A 15,830-nucleotide genomic window follows, 5' to 3' on the forward strand; every position below is an offset into this window, starting at 1 on the left:
ATTCAATGGGGAAATCCCGCAACAAATTAGCAGCGTTTACGTAAATACAATTGACATGCAGAATAAAACTCTGCACCGCAGGTCAATTTCTGAGCGTTTTTTCAGCTCAGTATTTATGCAGCGTGTAGATGAGATTTTTTTATCTCATCCACTTTGCTGCTACTGTATTTGCTGCGGATTTTCCGCAACTAATTCTGTTGCGGAAAATCCGCAGTATTTACAAAACGTGTGGACAGACCCTTAATGTATCGGAAGTTGCTTAAATAGCACTTAACTACACTGTAATTTTGTTCGGTTTGTGTGTTTGTTTGTTTTTTACACAATTAGTGCAAAATCACCTATAAAAACAACACTGTAGTTACGCAAAATCCCGGCAAAAAAACACCACAAATCCTGTATGTGTACATACACCCTTAGGGATACTAAGGATGTAGCCATCTTTATCTTGACTCTGATAACTTGCTGCAGCGTGATATCACACAACAAAAGCCATTGAAAAGCCATTGAAAAACTCAAGATAAAGGATCTAGCCTCTTTGTATTTAAAGAGGCTCTATCACCAGATTCTCAAATCCCTATCTCCTATTGCATGTGATCGGCGCTGCAATGTAGATAACAGTAACGTTTTATTTTTTTTAAACGATCATTTTTGGCCAAGTTATGAGCTATTTTATATTTATGCAAATGAGCCTTTCTAATGGACAACTGGGCGTGTTTTCTCTTATTTCCAACTGGGCGTGTCTTGTGTTTGTAACATCTGGGCGTGTTTACTTGTTTTACTAGCTGGGCGTTGTGAATAGAAGTGTATGTCAGCATCATATGTCAGCATCAGACTCTTCTATTCACAACGCCCAGCTAGTAAAACAAGTAAACACGCCCAGATGTTACACACACAAGACACGCCCAGTTGGAAATAAGAGAAAACACGCCCAGTTGTCCATTAGAAAGGCTCATTTGCATAAATATAAAATTGCTCATAAAAAATGATCGTTTAAAAAAAAAACAAAAAAAAACGTTACTGTTATCTACATTGCAGCGCCGATCACATGCAATAGGAGATGGGGATTTGATAATCTGGTGACAGAGCCTCTTTAATGTGTTAAAAGTCAAGATAAAGGATCTAGCCACTGTGTATTTAATGTGTTAAAAGTCAAGATAAAGATGGCTACATCTGTACTTAGTTCTGGAATGGTATCGGTTCCTTTTTTTAAATGAAACATTTTCTTTCACTATCTAATAGATTGGGGTTAGAGTACAATAGGGCCAGCAGACTTTCCGCTATTCTTCTGATTGTGTGTGTATTTCTTTGTAGGCAGTGTGTGTACATGTGTATTGTAATGTGCATGTGTGCACATATGTAGTAAGTTTGCTTCTGATAGCTGTACTGTATATACTGAGTATGTTTGCTCATATCGTATATGTGTAAGTACCGTAGTTAATATATTAGGTTTGGCTGCTACTTCTGCATTTCCTATATCTACCCCCCCTGTATATCATCAATAAGGTCTACTAAGTCATTTGTGAATCATCCCATATGACACTGACCCTATTGGTTCCAGTCAGCTCCAAATGGGGTTGTCTTCTGCTGGACCTTTGGGCTCATGATTGTGTCCCAGCCTGGGTCCACTAGAGGATCCTCTGGCACCAGTCTGACCCTGGGGTCCACCCTCCATTTACACAAAACATGTGCACATTTACTTTTTATTTCGTTGTAATTTTTGTTATCACAGGACATATCATCAGGAAGGTCTAACAGGTTATTTGTGAATCAGACCATACAAGAAGGACCTTTGTAGCCCATTATTGTGCCCGGCCTGGCCCTTCGGGGGATGCTATGTTACTCTGGTGGGCCAGTCGACCCTGGCTAAGATATACAGCCCCGATTCAATGTAATAATGTTTTTGTAAAAAATATTTATGATTTAAATGACAACGTGGTGAACGATTGTCAATTTGGAAGTCAACATGCCATACATCAGCTCAATCTCTGCTCTGCTCTTTGCCCTGTGCAGAAGCAGCGCATGATGATGAGGTTACGAAAGTTGGTGTCTGCCCCATCTACTCTATTTTTCTTTTGTTGTCATACATGACTTTCTAATCATACCAATGACTGTGATTGACCACAACTGCAAAAATCCAACTAGTAAGATTTGTCTTTGCTCTTTCAAATCATGAAATCAGTAGAAAATGGGCTTAATCGGCTTGTACAGTCATCTAAATCACTGTAATATGGGCAGCTTTCTGGAGCTTCTTTACCCTATCATGTTTTACTGGATATCCTTTTTCATGACAATCTAGTAATCCAGAATGTAGGATGATTTCCATGGAATTAGAAAAAGGGGGCAGCGCCACTCATGTCCACAGGCCATGTCTGGTATTGCAGATGACGTATGTAATTTTTATCTGGAGGTTCTCTTTAAAAGACTACTGTCCTAAAACCCAATATATCTGCTATAGAGGGGGCCCCCGCTAAGGCACCCTCTATATTATCCATAGTGTAGAGATACTGCAAAGACCATCTCCCACTATAGTGGGCTCAAACTAGATGGAATCATGTAGCTTTTTTGTGCCAGGCATCTTATACCACAAGTAGCCGTCTCGCTCTATCATTCCCCACCGGAAAGCAAAATACTGTGTTTTGGTATTGAATGACTCCAGATGTTCTACTTGGGTTAGAAATAAAATGAATCTATTAAACACATGAGGTTTGTGTAGAGTGAGAGCGCAATGATTATTTACCAGCTGACGTGCCAGACGCTGCATTATCGGTTTATTTCACATGTACCATGAATTTTATAGGTTCCATAAACATCTACTGCCATTGTGTTTGCTTGCGGAGATTTTCAGCGGGTTGTGTGCCGCGCCATCCTCCGCTTCCCTCTGTTATAACATGTATAGGACACGGAGAGGAACATTAGAATAAACACCATGCTGTGAACACATCTGGATACGTAGATTCATCTGACTGGTGGAATAGGGGAAGTCTCTCAAAAAAGTAAAGTATAAATATTTTATATACAACATATATGAGAAAGAAATGGGTCTCCAGTCCCTAAATTCATGAAGTCAGGACCCACTATGCTTGCTGTCAGGGAGTAGCTGACAGCTCTAATACACTGCACTACGCTTGTAGTGCAGTGTATTAGAATTGCGATCAGGGCCTCCTGCCTTCAGGTCCCCTAGTGGGACGTAAAAAAAAGTTAGAAAAAAATAAAAGTTTTAGAGTAATAAAAGTAAAAATCACCCTTTTTCCCTAATCAGTCCTTTAATATTAAATAAATAAGTAAACCATACATAATTGGTATTGCCGCGTCCGCAACGGCCTGAACTACAAAAGTATTTCATTATTTATGCCACGCGGTGAACGCCATAAAAGAAAATAATAAACCATACCAGAATCACAATTTTTTGGTCACTTCACATCAAAATAAGGGTATGCTCGCAAGGAGTGACCAAAAACGTCTGAAAATACGGAGCTGTTTTCTCCTTTTTATTTGCAATTGCACAGCCTAATCCCACAAAATTCAGCAAAAAACCTGTGGTGTCTAAGTGCTTACTATACCGCTGGATAAGGTCGCTGAGGGGTGTAGTTTCCCAAAAAAGGTCACTTTTGGAGGTTTCCACTGTTTTGGCACCACAAGACCTCTTCAAACCGGACATGGTGCCTAATAAAAAGGAGGCCTCAAAATCCAATACGTGCTTCTGTGCTTCAGTCCATTATCGCACTAGGGCCACACGTGGAATATTTGTAAAAACGGAAGAATCTGGGCAATAAATATCGAGTTGCGTTTCTCTGGTAAGACCTTGTTTTACAGAAATTTTTTTAATAAAAAGGATTTTCTGGCAAAAAAAAGAAATTAGTAAATCTCACCTCTACTTTGTCTTAAAATCCTGTGAAACGCCTAAAGGGTTAAGAAACTTTCTAAATGCGGTTTTGAATACTTTGAGGGTTCTTGTTTTTAAAATGGGGTGTCTTATGGGGGTTTCTAATATAGAAGGTCCTCAAAGCCACATCAGAATTGAACTGGTACCTAAAAAAAAGATGCTTTTGAAATTTTCTTCAAAATTTTAGAAATTGCTGCTTATGTTCTAAGCCTTTTATCGTCCTAGAAAAATAAAACAATGTTCAAAAAATGATGCCAACATATAGTAGACATATGGGAAACGTGAACTAGTCACTATTTTGTGTGGTATTACTATCTGTCTTAGGCATCATTTATACGAGCGTAATATATGCGCGTGCTTTTCACGTTTTACCTTTTTACGCACCTATATTAGTCTATGGGGCAGTGCAGAGTGCGTTGCGTAAAACTCACGACATGTCCTATCTTTGTGCGCTGTTCGCGCATCACGCACCCATTGAAGTCAATGGGTGCGTGAAAACCACGCATGCCGCACGGAAGCACTTCCGTGCGAACTGCGTGATTCGCGCAACAGCTGTCAAACTCTGAATGTAAAGAGAAAAGCACCACGTGCTTTTCTGTTTACAAACATCCAAACGGAGTGTCATAATGATGGCGGCTGCGAGAAAATCATACACTGATGACACACGGAGCTGTTAAGTGCCTTTTGCGCACGCAAAACGCTGCATTTTTTGCGTGCGCAAAACGCACACGCTCATGTAAATCAGGCCTTACAAGCAGATACATTTAAATTCAGAAAAATTCTATTTTTTCCAAATTTTCTCTAAATTTTCAGTTTTTCACAAATAAACATTGAACATATCGACCAAATTTTACCACTAACATAAAGCCCAATGTGTCACGAGAAAACCATCTCAGAATTGCTTAGATAGGTTTAAGCATTCCAGAGTTATTATTACCAAATATAGTGACACATGTCAGATTTGAAAAATGGGCTCTGAGCCTTAAGTCCAAAACTAGGCTGTGTCCTTAAGGGGTTAAAATTGGTTAAAGAATGAAAAGAGATCTAGCCCCTACAGAACATGAAGAACCTAAAAGAACATCCATGTCCGACAACCCCAAGAGGGCACCATAAATAGCAGGTGGCAATGTCACCACAGTAGCGGGACAACGTGGTGTTGTGGCAGTTGTAAGATGACATCATCTGCCCCGGCTTGTGAGATGTAAACTCACCTTTTACCGATTAATCCTAATACAATGGTCATAATCCCATCAAATTCTGAACGTAAAATAATTTTTTTCCCCTCTCCTGACTTTTTATTACAGGCAGTGAAATCTATTAGGTTTTCTACATAGCAGGGATAATGCGGAGTCTTTATCTGTCATCTTATTAGATGACAGATAAATCCATCTGTGACAGAAGCCATCTATTCTGAGAGATAAAACTAATTAGAAATGAAGCCGATTACAAGAAGAAAACCGATGTTAATGTAGATTTTATTTGATCCAAGTTGACAGAACACTTAAACTGTACAATTACTTAGTTTTTCCTAAACTATTGTTAAATCTGTGGGTGACTGAGAATGTTCTCGCTGAGCAATAAAGATGGAAGTGTGACATGTACCGATCACAAGATCAGTTCAGTCTGCTGCTATTAGTCCTATGATTTGATCGGCTATCAATCCCCACCCACTTCATGACAAAATCACGACCCTGTGGTCACTGCTGTCCGCAAGATCATTCCTGTCATCTTTTTCCCCTTGAGCAGATTACACACAGATAAAAAGAACATTAAGAATAAAGAAAATTGTATTCCATTATCTTAAAGGGGTTGTCCAGTTTCAGCAAATTAATGTAGTTGTTTTTTATAATTAAAAGTTATACCATTTTTCAATATACTTTCTGTATTAATTCCTTCACGGTTTTCAAGACCTCTGCTTGTTGTTATTCAGTAGGAACATTCATTGTTTACTTCCAGTGGATAAAATTCTGGCCACGGTCATGTGATGGACACACAGGTGCTGGGATTGTTAGAAGACACAGGTCTGATACACATACTGTAACGAGCCGCGCACCTGTGTGTCCATCACATGACCATGGACAGAATTTTATCCACTGGAAGTAAACAATGAATGATCCTACTGAATAACAACAAGCAGAGATCTTGAAAACTGTGAGGAAATAATAAAGTATATCGAAAGATTGTATTAATTTAATTATAAAAAACAACTAAATAATTAATGAATAAATCTATTAGCTAAAAACAGACTAACCCTTTTCGTGAACTATGCTGTATGTTTTGGACTATAAGACACTCAAGTTTAGACAAGAAAAATTAAGAAAATAAATAAATATTTCAGATTAAGGTAGTGGAGGGGGTTAATATCACCAGCTCTTGTGCTCTAGGGTAGTGAGTAGGTTTATAATTTCATTCACTGGTGATCTAAAGTAATGTCCCTTTTATAGTGGTTGAGGATAGAAGAGGGTGTTTATATTTGATTCCTTGTTGGTCTAGGGTAGAATAGGGGGTTAATACCTGTTCATCTAGGTTAGAACAGAGGGTTAATATTTTTAATGGTCTAGCGTAAGAGAAGAGTTAATAATTTACTCCCTGGTGGTCTAGGTTAGAAAAAGGGGTTAATAAATGGGGTCTAGGGTGGAAGAAGGGTTAATATTATGTTCCCTGGGTGTCTAGGGTAGAAGAGAGTTTTGAATACCTGGTGGTTTACTTACCTGGTGGTTTACGCCTCCCGAAAACCTATCCTGTTTTTGGCAGGAAGCTGTGCATGAGGGATGCAAGTGTGTTCATGTTCTCTTCCTACTCTGCCTGGATCAAATAAATTAATGCCGGGCAGGGATAGCGAGGATAGAGAGGACAGCCAGACACTTCTCTATGATTTGAGTGCTTTGCCCAGTCATTAAGGAAACGATCAATACCGTCCACTGTGTGAAAGAAGGGTGGAGCTCCCATTGATGCAGTAAAGGAAACCCTGATCACAAGATCACTAGGGTTTCTCCAACTATACATGAAGGCTGTGTCCGGTCATAGTATCTTCATAACCCTTAACCAACAACCCGTAAAATAATTTGAACACATTATTTATGGTGATTCATGAAAGGCGTTAAAAAAAGTCAAATGCAGAATTTGTAATAATATAAATGAAAGTGAATGTGCATCAAAAAATTGCCAATTCTTCAATTCGAGATTTTATGTTAAACATAATTTTGAAGAATTTTGGGTGATTTTTTTAAAATTTTCTTTGTTATTGGCCTATTTCACTCCTTAATTGTGATATTAAAATATTAGCTAAGCATCTGCAAAAAATAATTTCTCGTCTTATTAATCCAGACCAATCTGGTTTCATGCCAGGGAAGGCCACTGATGTTAAACTTTGAAGGCCCTTCACAAACATATCATTTACTGTAGGGTCTGTAGCGTCCATGGCCGTGGACCGTCGGGATTACTCACCCGCGGCCACAACCATGAATCTGTGAGCGCAGGCCCGCATCTCCCCCCAGGATACGCCAGTGCTCACTTCTGCTCCGGCCTGCTGTGTCCCGTAGGGTGGGCGCGCACGCTCGTGCCCAGACTTAAAGGGCCAGCGCGCACACATGGTAATTATTAATTAGCCCATGATCACCCTGGACTATAAGAAGGGCCCTGCCCCCTTGCTCAGTGCCTGAGCGTTGTTGTGTTTTCCTATGTTAGTCTTGCAAATGGTCCCTTAGTGTTATCCTGTTCCCGTTGTTCCCGTACCCTGCTACCTGTACCCTGTATGGTGTGCTATTTGTTCCTGTGCCTTAAACCTATTGGAGTCGTGTTGTGCCACCGGTTTCCGACTGCTGTGTTACACCACGTCTGGTGTTTGCTGTCAAGGTCCCATCTGTGCCTAGTCGTTGCTGCTGTCTGAACCACTACAGGTACGCTTGTGCTTGGACTATTTATATATTGACTTGGTATTCTGTTGGCCAGCTGCTATCCCGCTACGGCGGTACGGCCCAGTGGGTCGACATACCCACAGATCGTGACAGGGTCGAGTGGCTCCATAACGGTTGCCTCTTTGGAACTTGAGAAGGCGTTCGACTCGGTAGTGTGGTCTTATCTTTGGTCTGTACTAAGTAAATTTGGATTTGGAGCCAGGTTTATCCAATGGGTGCAGTTATTATACTTCCAACCTATAGCAAGTATTAAAACCAATTGTCACATCTCCTCAGTCACACTAGCCCGAGGGTTGCCCACTATCTGCCTCCCTGTTTGCACTAGCCATTGTGCCATTAGCACTCGCTACAATGGCCTCTCCCGATATAAAGCGTTTTGAGATGGGTGGAAGGGAGGAACGTATCTCTCTCTATGCGGATGATATGCTTATATTCCTAAATGATCCGGGTCCATATTTGCGGGCAATGTTATCTCTATTTGATTTATTTTTGTCCTTCTCAGGCCTTCGTGTGAATTGGTTAGAATCTTTAGTATTGGCGATAGACAATGAGCGGATAAAATTACTTATCTGGGTATAGTGATTAGTCCTGATATTTGTACTTTTATATCTGATAATGTCACTCCTTTGGTACAACGTCTTAAGATAGACTTTGTAATTGGCAAAATAACCTCTGCAGAGGTCACAGAGCATGCCTAGAAACCTCTCCCATAGAAGTTATTGGGACCCCTCCTGTTCGCAGGTTCCTATGGTCCATGTGGCTGCAGTAAAGCAGATCTCTAAATGCTGTTAACCGCTCAGGCAAGATGGCTGTCCTTATAATCATCTACAGAACATACAATTAAAAAAAATCTACAATCAAAAAATAAAAACGGATCAAAAGAAAAGATTGTTTCACTATCTGTTTGTTTTTGGCTTTTTATTTTGTATTTCGGTTATTTTATTATTTCTCTTCATTGCTTAGATTCCATTTCATTACCTTACTGCTTCTATGCGACTAGTGACTTGTCAGCAGGAATTCTTTCCTCCTTCAACAATTAAGGCAAAGTCTCATAAGAACTTTAGAGGTTGTGTGCGTCAGCAAGACAGTGGATTCCAGTTGTATAGAAACAGTAAAGTAATGAAATAAAAACGAAACATTGGAATTTAACTTCTTAATGTTTCTAAATGAAGATGAATAAAAAGTACATTATGAGTAAGATGTGTGTTTAAAGGGTTGTTTGAAATTATAAAAATAGGTCTGGTTTTTTTCTCCAGAAAAAGTGCTACCCTTGTCCACAGGCTATGTCTGGTATTGCAGCTCAGCCTCATTCAGGTAAATGGGACTGTGCTGCAATAACAGACACGACCTGTGATAAAAAGTGGTGCAAAAACAGACTTTTTATTCTAATCTCGTAATGGCCCTCATTAGTGACCCATATAACTTTGAGTCCGCCCTGATGGGCAAACAACGAAAAAGTGTGGTAACAATGTAGAAGATGTGTAGAATATGTGAATTCTATTATCTGCAAATTATAAATGAACATTAATATTTTGAGTTCAAAGCTGATCATACTACCCAGCAGGAACAAGGGGTAGGTGGTCACCGAAGGAGCCATTAAGGAGAGGGGGTGCAATTTATGAGTTAAAAAAGAAAACAGAAAAAAAAATATTCTGTCTTTAAATGTGTACAGCCAATCAGACACTGTCCTAGTGGAAGGTAATCCTCAAGGTAATGAAAATGCCCTTTTGCTGTGTGAAAAGCATCCACTGTAAACAATTAGCACCTCCCTGTAGAGAGAATCAGCTGATGGAAGGCAGCGACCAAATTAGGAGAGGGGGGTGATTTCGAAATTCCTGCCTTGGACACCAAGAGAGCTTGACTTACCCCTGATTCCCAGAATGTGTCTTTGTTCACAGCTGTCTATACCTGACACAGTGGGATGGTATTCAGCTTTCATACAGCCATGTCTGAGCAGACCACCCAAAATTACGCAGAAAAATGGTTTTTTATGGGGGTGGTCCTCTCAAAGAAAAAAGTATACAGAATGCAGGCTAAAGTGTGAAATGAAGTCAGCAACCATTTACAGCACACAAATAAAAAGTCCCCAGCATGGTTCCCCTCTTATTCCTAGTCCCCAGTATGGTTCCCTCTCATTCTTAGTCCCTAGCATGGCCCCCTTTAATTCGTGGTCCCCAGCATGGCCCCCTCTCATGTTTAGTGCCTATGATGGCTCCCCTCTCATTCCTAGTCCACAGCATTGCTCCCCTCTTATTCCTAGTCACCAGCAAGGCTCCCCTTTCATTCCTAGACACCAGCAAGGCTCGCCTCTCATTTCTAGTCCCAAGCATGGCCCCCTCTCATTCCTGGTCCTCCGCATGGCTCCCCTTTAAATACTGGTCCTCAGCATGGCTCCCCTCACATTTCTGGTCCCCATTAGGGCTCCACCTCTCAATCCTAGTTCCCAGCATGGCTCCCACTTTCATTCTTATATAGTACAGTCCGTTCATTCTTAGGCTGGGTTCACACGACCTATTTTCAGACGTAAACGAGGCGTTTTACGCCTCGATTTACGTCTGAAAATACGGCTCCAATACGTCGGCAAACATCTGCCCATTCATTTGAATGCGTGTGCCGACGACCTGTCATTTACGCGTCGCTGTCAAACGACGACGCGTAAAAAAGACGGCTCGTCAAAAGAAGTGCAGGACACTTCTTGAGACGTAATTTGAGCCGTTTTTCATTGATTCCAATGAAGAACAGCTCCAAATTATGGCCGTAATGGCGTAATTGACGCCTCGCAAAACGCGAGTACATGCATTTACGTCTGAAATTACGGAGCTGTTTTCTCCTGAAAACAGCTCCGTAATTTCAGACGTAAATGCAGTTATCATGTGCACATACCCTTAGACTCCAGTCAGGCTTCGCTCTCCATATCTCCTTCACTACTAACCTTGACAACCTAGTAGCAGTTTGCAGGCTCCCTTGCTCAGCAATCCAGAGGGCTGCTCAGTGCAGAATGACGCGTCCTGCACCCTCTTCTTCTCTGGTAGCCTTCCTCCTTTCCTATGCCGCTCCATGGTGCGGAAATGCTCCTCCTCCTGCTCCCTCTCCCTAATGATGCCGCACAATGCTGGCATCTTCTCTCCCTTGATGTGCCATTCAAGTCTCCTCCTGCTTTCGGTGTGCGCCCACATTCAGATTATTAACAGCGCAAATAAGTCCAATTTGTGGATTCTCCAAAGGGGTTCCCACTGAAAGATGTGGTCTTTGGTTGGATTAGGGGGTGGTCTGCTTATAGAGGGGCAGCTTCCATATAATGGTACGGAAAATCAGTCACAGAAAAATTTGGTCTGGATGAGGGTGGGCTCCTCAAAGTAGTTGGTCTTCTTGGGAGGTTTCATTGTGTTTATATATATATATGTAGCTTGAGAAAGGTTCTGTGACGAACCGAAACGTCGCTCACTTGTGGTGAATAAATCCACCCTGTTTCATCTTCTCTGAAGTCCTGGTGCCGTTACTTTGTTCTATGGTCGTTTTATATTCAAGTTGTGGAACTGATTCATCCTCTGGTAATGAGCACATGGCCTAATATATAGGTGTGTTGGAGTGCTGAGTTCATCTGTATTTGGACTGTATATGTATGTATGTATGTATATACACTACCGTTCAAAAGTTTGGTGTCACCCAGACAATTTTGTGTTTTCCATGAAAACTCACACTTATATTTATCAAATGAGTTGCAAAATGACTAAAAAATATAGTCAAGACATTGACAAGGTTAGAAATAATGATTTTTATTTGAAATAATAATTTTCTCCTTCAAACTTTGCTTTCGGCAAAGAATGCTCCATTTGCAGCAATTACAGCATTGCAGACCTTTGGCATTCTAGCTGTTAATTTGCTGAGGTAATCTGGAGAAATTTCACCCCATGCTTCCAGAAGCCCCTCCCACAAGTTGGATTGGCTTGATGGGCACTTCTTGCGTACCATACGGTCAAGCTGCTCCCACAACAGCTCTATGGGGTTGAGATCTGGTGACTGCGCTGGCCACTCCATTACAGATAGAATACCAGCTGCCTGCTTCTTCCCTAAATAGTTCTTGCATAATTTGGAGGTGTGCTTTGGGTCATTTTCCTGTTGTAGGATGAAATTGGCTCCAATCAAGCGCTGTCCACAGGGTATGGCATGGCGTTGCAAAATGGAGTGATAGCATTCCTTATTCAAAATCCCTTTTACCTTGTACAAATCTCCCACTTTACCAGCGCCAAAGCAACCCCAGACCATCACATTACCTCCACCATGCTTGACAGATGGCGTCAGGCACTCTTCCAGCATCTTTTCAGTTGTTCTGCGTCTCACAATTGTTCTTCTGTGTGATCCAAACACCTCAAACTTCGATTCGTCTGTCCATAACACTTTTTTCCAATCTTCCTCTGTCCAATGTCTGTGTGCTTTTGCCCATATTAATCTTTTCCTTTTATTAGCCAGTCTCAGATATGGCTTTTTCTTTGCCACTCTGCCCTGAAGGCCAGCATCCCGGAGTCGCCTCTTCACTGTAGACGTTGACACTGGCGTTTTGCGGGGACTATTTAACGAAGCTGCCAGTTGAGGACCTGTGAGGCGTCTATTTCTCAAACTAGAGACTCTAATGTACTTGTCTTGTTGCTCAGTTGTGCAGCGGGGCCTCCCACTTCTCTTTCTACTCTGGTTAGAGCCTGTGTGTGCTGTCCTCTGAAGGGAGTAATACACACCGTTGTAGGAAATCTTCAGTTTCTTGGCAATTTCTCGCATGGAATAGCCTTCATTTCTAAGAACAAGAATAGACTGTCGAGTTTCACATGAAAGCTCCATTTTTATAGCCATTTGGAGGGTTTAATCGAACCCACGAATGTAATGCTCCAGATTCTCAACTAGCTCAAAGGAAGGTCAGTTTTATAGCTCCTCTAAACAGCAAAACTGTCAGCGGTGCTAACATAATTGCACAAGGGTTTTCAAGTGTTTTCTAATCATCCATTAGCCTTCTAACACAGTTAGCAAACACAATGTACCATTAGAACACTGGAGTGATGGTTGCTGGAAATGGCCTCTATACACCTATGTAGATATTGCATTAAAAACCAGACGTTTGCAGCTAGAATAGTCATTTACCACATTAACAATGTATAGAGTGTATTTCTGATTAAATTAATGTTATCTTCATTGAAAAAAACTGTGCTTTTCTTTCAAATATAAGGAAATTTCTAAGTGACTCTAAACTTTTGAACGGTAGTGTATGTATGTATATATATATATATATATATATATATATATATATATATATATATATATGGGGGAGATTTACTAATTCTGGTGTTCCGTGTTGAAGAATCTGGTATAGGCTAAAAACAATGCTGGAGCAGAAATCTGGCGGAAAATGTTGATAAATGAGTCGTGCTCAAAGCAACTCTGAAGTCCTGCCCACGATCCCGACACATTCATTTATCGGCGCAGGGGCATCATAATTATGACGTTCTGAACCAGACACCATATTTTGGAATCTATTTATGTCAGAAAACCGCCCCCTTGTGTGTGATTTTGGCGTTATCAGAAAAGCCAACATTTCAATTGTTTACAAGCGATTGTCTTTGCAACAGTTTTCTGCTAAGAGAATTGAATTGTGCAATTTCATCAAGTCTTCGAGGCTTTGATTCAAAGACATTAGGTTGATTTTTCCATTATATCTCCTACGGCTTGGAAACAACGCTCCTCTCTTTTCAGTTGTATCTGTTCTCACGTTTGGAAGGCTTTAAATCATCCGTCCAGGAGATAGGTGATTTTCCATCTTTTTTACTTACCAGTTGTCATAAAATGCTTGGTTAGGTTGGAACATATTGAGCAGAACTTATTTCAGAAATCAGATTGAAAGATGCTTCCCACTGAGAAGTGCATAAATGTAAAAGTATAACACTGCGTAGGTGAGGCTACCAGATACAGACTCGCAATCCTCAAATCAGACAGTGTCTATTGAATACCCTTGACATTATCCTATTTCATTGCTAGCCATATTGCCCTTGGAAGAAATCAAGGTCATGACGGTCACAGTGGATAGCTCATAGCCAAATAAAAAACACCCAGCATTCCCTAATCATCCTATCTGTGTAATCACTCCCTCCTCCGCACAGTCTGAGATCAGCTTTCGATATTTTGGAGACAAAGAATTGTACACAGGACCGGCGGTAATGCTGCCGATTCAACTGAATATTACTAAGAGCAGGAACATCTCAACTAGCTTCACCCACACATCTCACACACAAAATGTGTAGGGACGTGTACTAAGTAAGTATTTTTCATTTAATTCTAAGAATCATTTGTATTTCTATGGATAGATCCAGTAACTCTTTTTTTCAAAAACTCTGTTGGGCCTTAGACTTCACCAATGCTAATATCTTACAAGAACAGGTGCCCTACCCACCTTCGAAATTATACTTACCTAGTTGGCATCAATAATGATATCCCCTCAACATTAATTTGTGGCCTCTGCTGAAGTCCAGGGCTGGACTGGCCCACCAGACTACCAGCAGATCCTCAAGTTGGCCCCGGATCTGACACATAATGGGCCTCAATAATTCAGTAAATTACAACCCCATTTGGAGACAATCACTTGCTGCTGGGGACAATTCTTATGGGTTGATTCACAAATCACTTTTTTGGATTTATTGATGATATCTCCTGCGTGTACATTGATAATAACATAGTTTAGGGTGTTGTTTAAACAGAATGTGCACTTGTTCTGTATAGAGTTACGGTACACCCTCAGAATAGTTTCCTCTGGTGAGCCACTGGCACGCTGAAGCCTGTGCTTTATGTTTATTTTCCCGAGAGGGGGTCAAAAGCTTCCAGAGAGTCTTCACGGGTCACAGCTATTATTATTTCCTATTCAGACTTTTGGGCGGCCTATGACAACCATGGCATCCCCCTAGGTCTGGAATATCCCTTTAATTACATGTGTTCCTGTCTTCTACGATAACCAAAAAATGTAGGAGAAAAAAAAAGTTGACGCATCCTCGTGTTACATTTAAAGGAGACCTCCAATTAAAAAAATAAAACTTATTATGTAGTGCTTGCATGTAAGGGGGAGTTTGGAGCAATCCCCCCCCCCCATCCCATGGATACAAGATGTTCTACTGTGCCAGGTGGACTCCTTATTCATTTCTTGCTCTACCCTGTCCAATGGTATCTTTGTTGGCCCATGTGTGTCCATTATGTGTAATTTCTTTATTGGGGGCAGCGATTATTAGCTGCAAGTAAGTTAAGAGAGCCAAGTGCTGGACAGGGAGTCCCCTCTAATCCTTGTGAGTGCTAATGCAGTAGAAGACATGGAGTAATGCTTGACAAGTTTTTGAGACTGCCTGTCTAGAGTAAAGGGGGTTTTACACAGGACAATTATCGGGCAGGCGAGCGTTAATATAACACTTGTTACTGATAATTGCCCTGTGTAAAAAGGGCAGCGATCAGCACATGAACGAGAAAACGCTCGATCATCTACTGGTCGTATCATTTAAAAAAGTAAACGATTATTGTTGTCAGCAGCACATTTCCCTGTGTAGACAGGGAGACGTGCTGCCGACATGATAATTATGGATGGGGACGAGCGATCGGAGTAACGACCACTCGTCCCCATCCATAGCTCCTTCTTGTGACAGGAGCAATCGAGTGCCGATCATTGATGTCTCGTTGATCGGTGCTCGCTGCACATGCCGCTTATTGGCTGGTGTAAAAGGGCCTTTAGACTCCTGCATGGTTAAGGTAAACAGATGAAATCACAAATGTGAAAACACATTTTTGCACACTAAAAAGTCATGAGTCAGGCTGCACCTTCTTCCCTATTTTTACGTAGCCAATCAGTTATTAGGTGCACAGCTAAGCTCCACCCAGAGTAGAAAGGATTCCAGAAAGGGCAGGTGGCAATGATGCATTATGGGATGTTAGTTAAAGATTTAAGTGTTTTTTTTACTGTCCTGTAATACAGGGTTGTTTCCCGAATCCAATAGATAATTTTTGTGCTATTT

The 15,830-nt window shown here is 41.0% G+C and overlaps 1 protein-coding gene across 3 annotated transcripts in view; it reads left to right on the forward strand.

Moving 5' to 3' along the window:
* The window catches only part of HHAT (hedgehog acyltransferase), a 261,528-nt gene that overhangs the window by 190,640 nt on the left and 55,058 nt on the right, over nucleotides 1–15,830 (forward strand). The window lies entirely within an intron of this gene.

This window comes from Rhinoderma darwinii, chromosome 4 (assembly GCF_050947455.1).
Source record: "Rhinoderma darwinii isolate aRhiDar2 chromosome 4, aRhiDar2.hap1, whole genome shotgun sequence".
Lineage (NCBI taxonomy): Eukaryota > Metazoa > Chordata > Amphibia > Anura > Rhinodermatidae > Rhinoderma > Rhinoderma darwinii.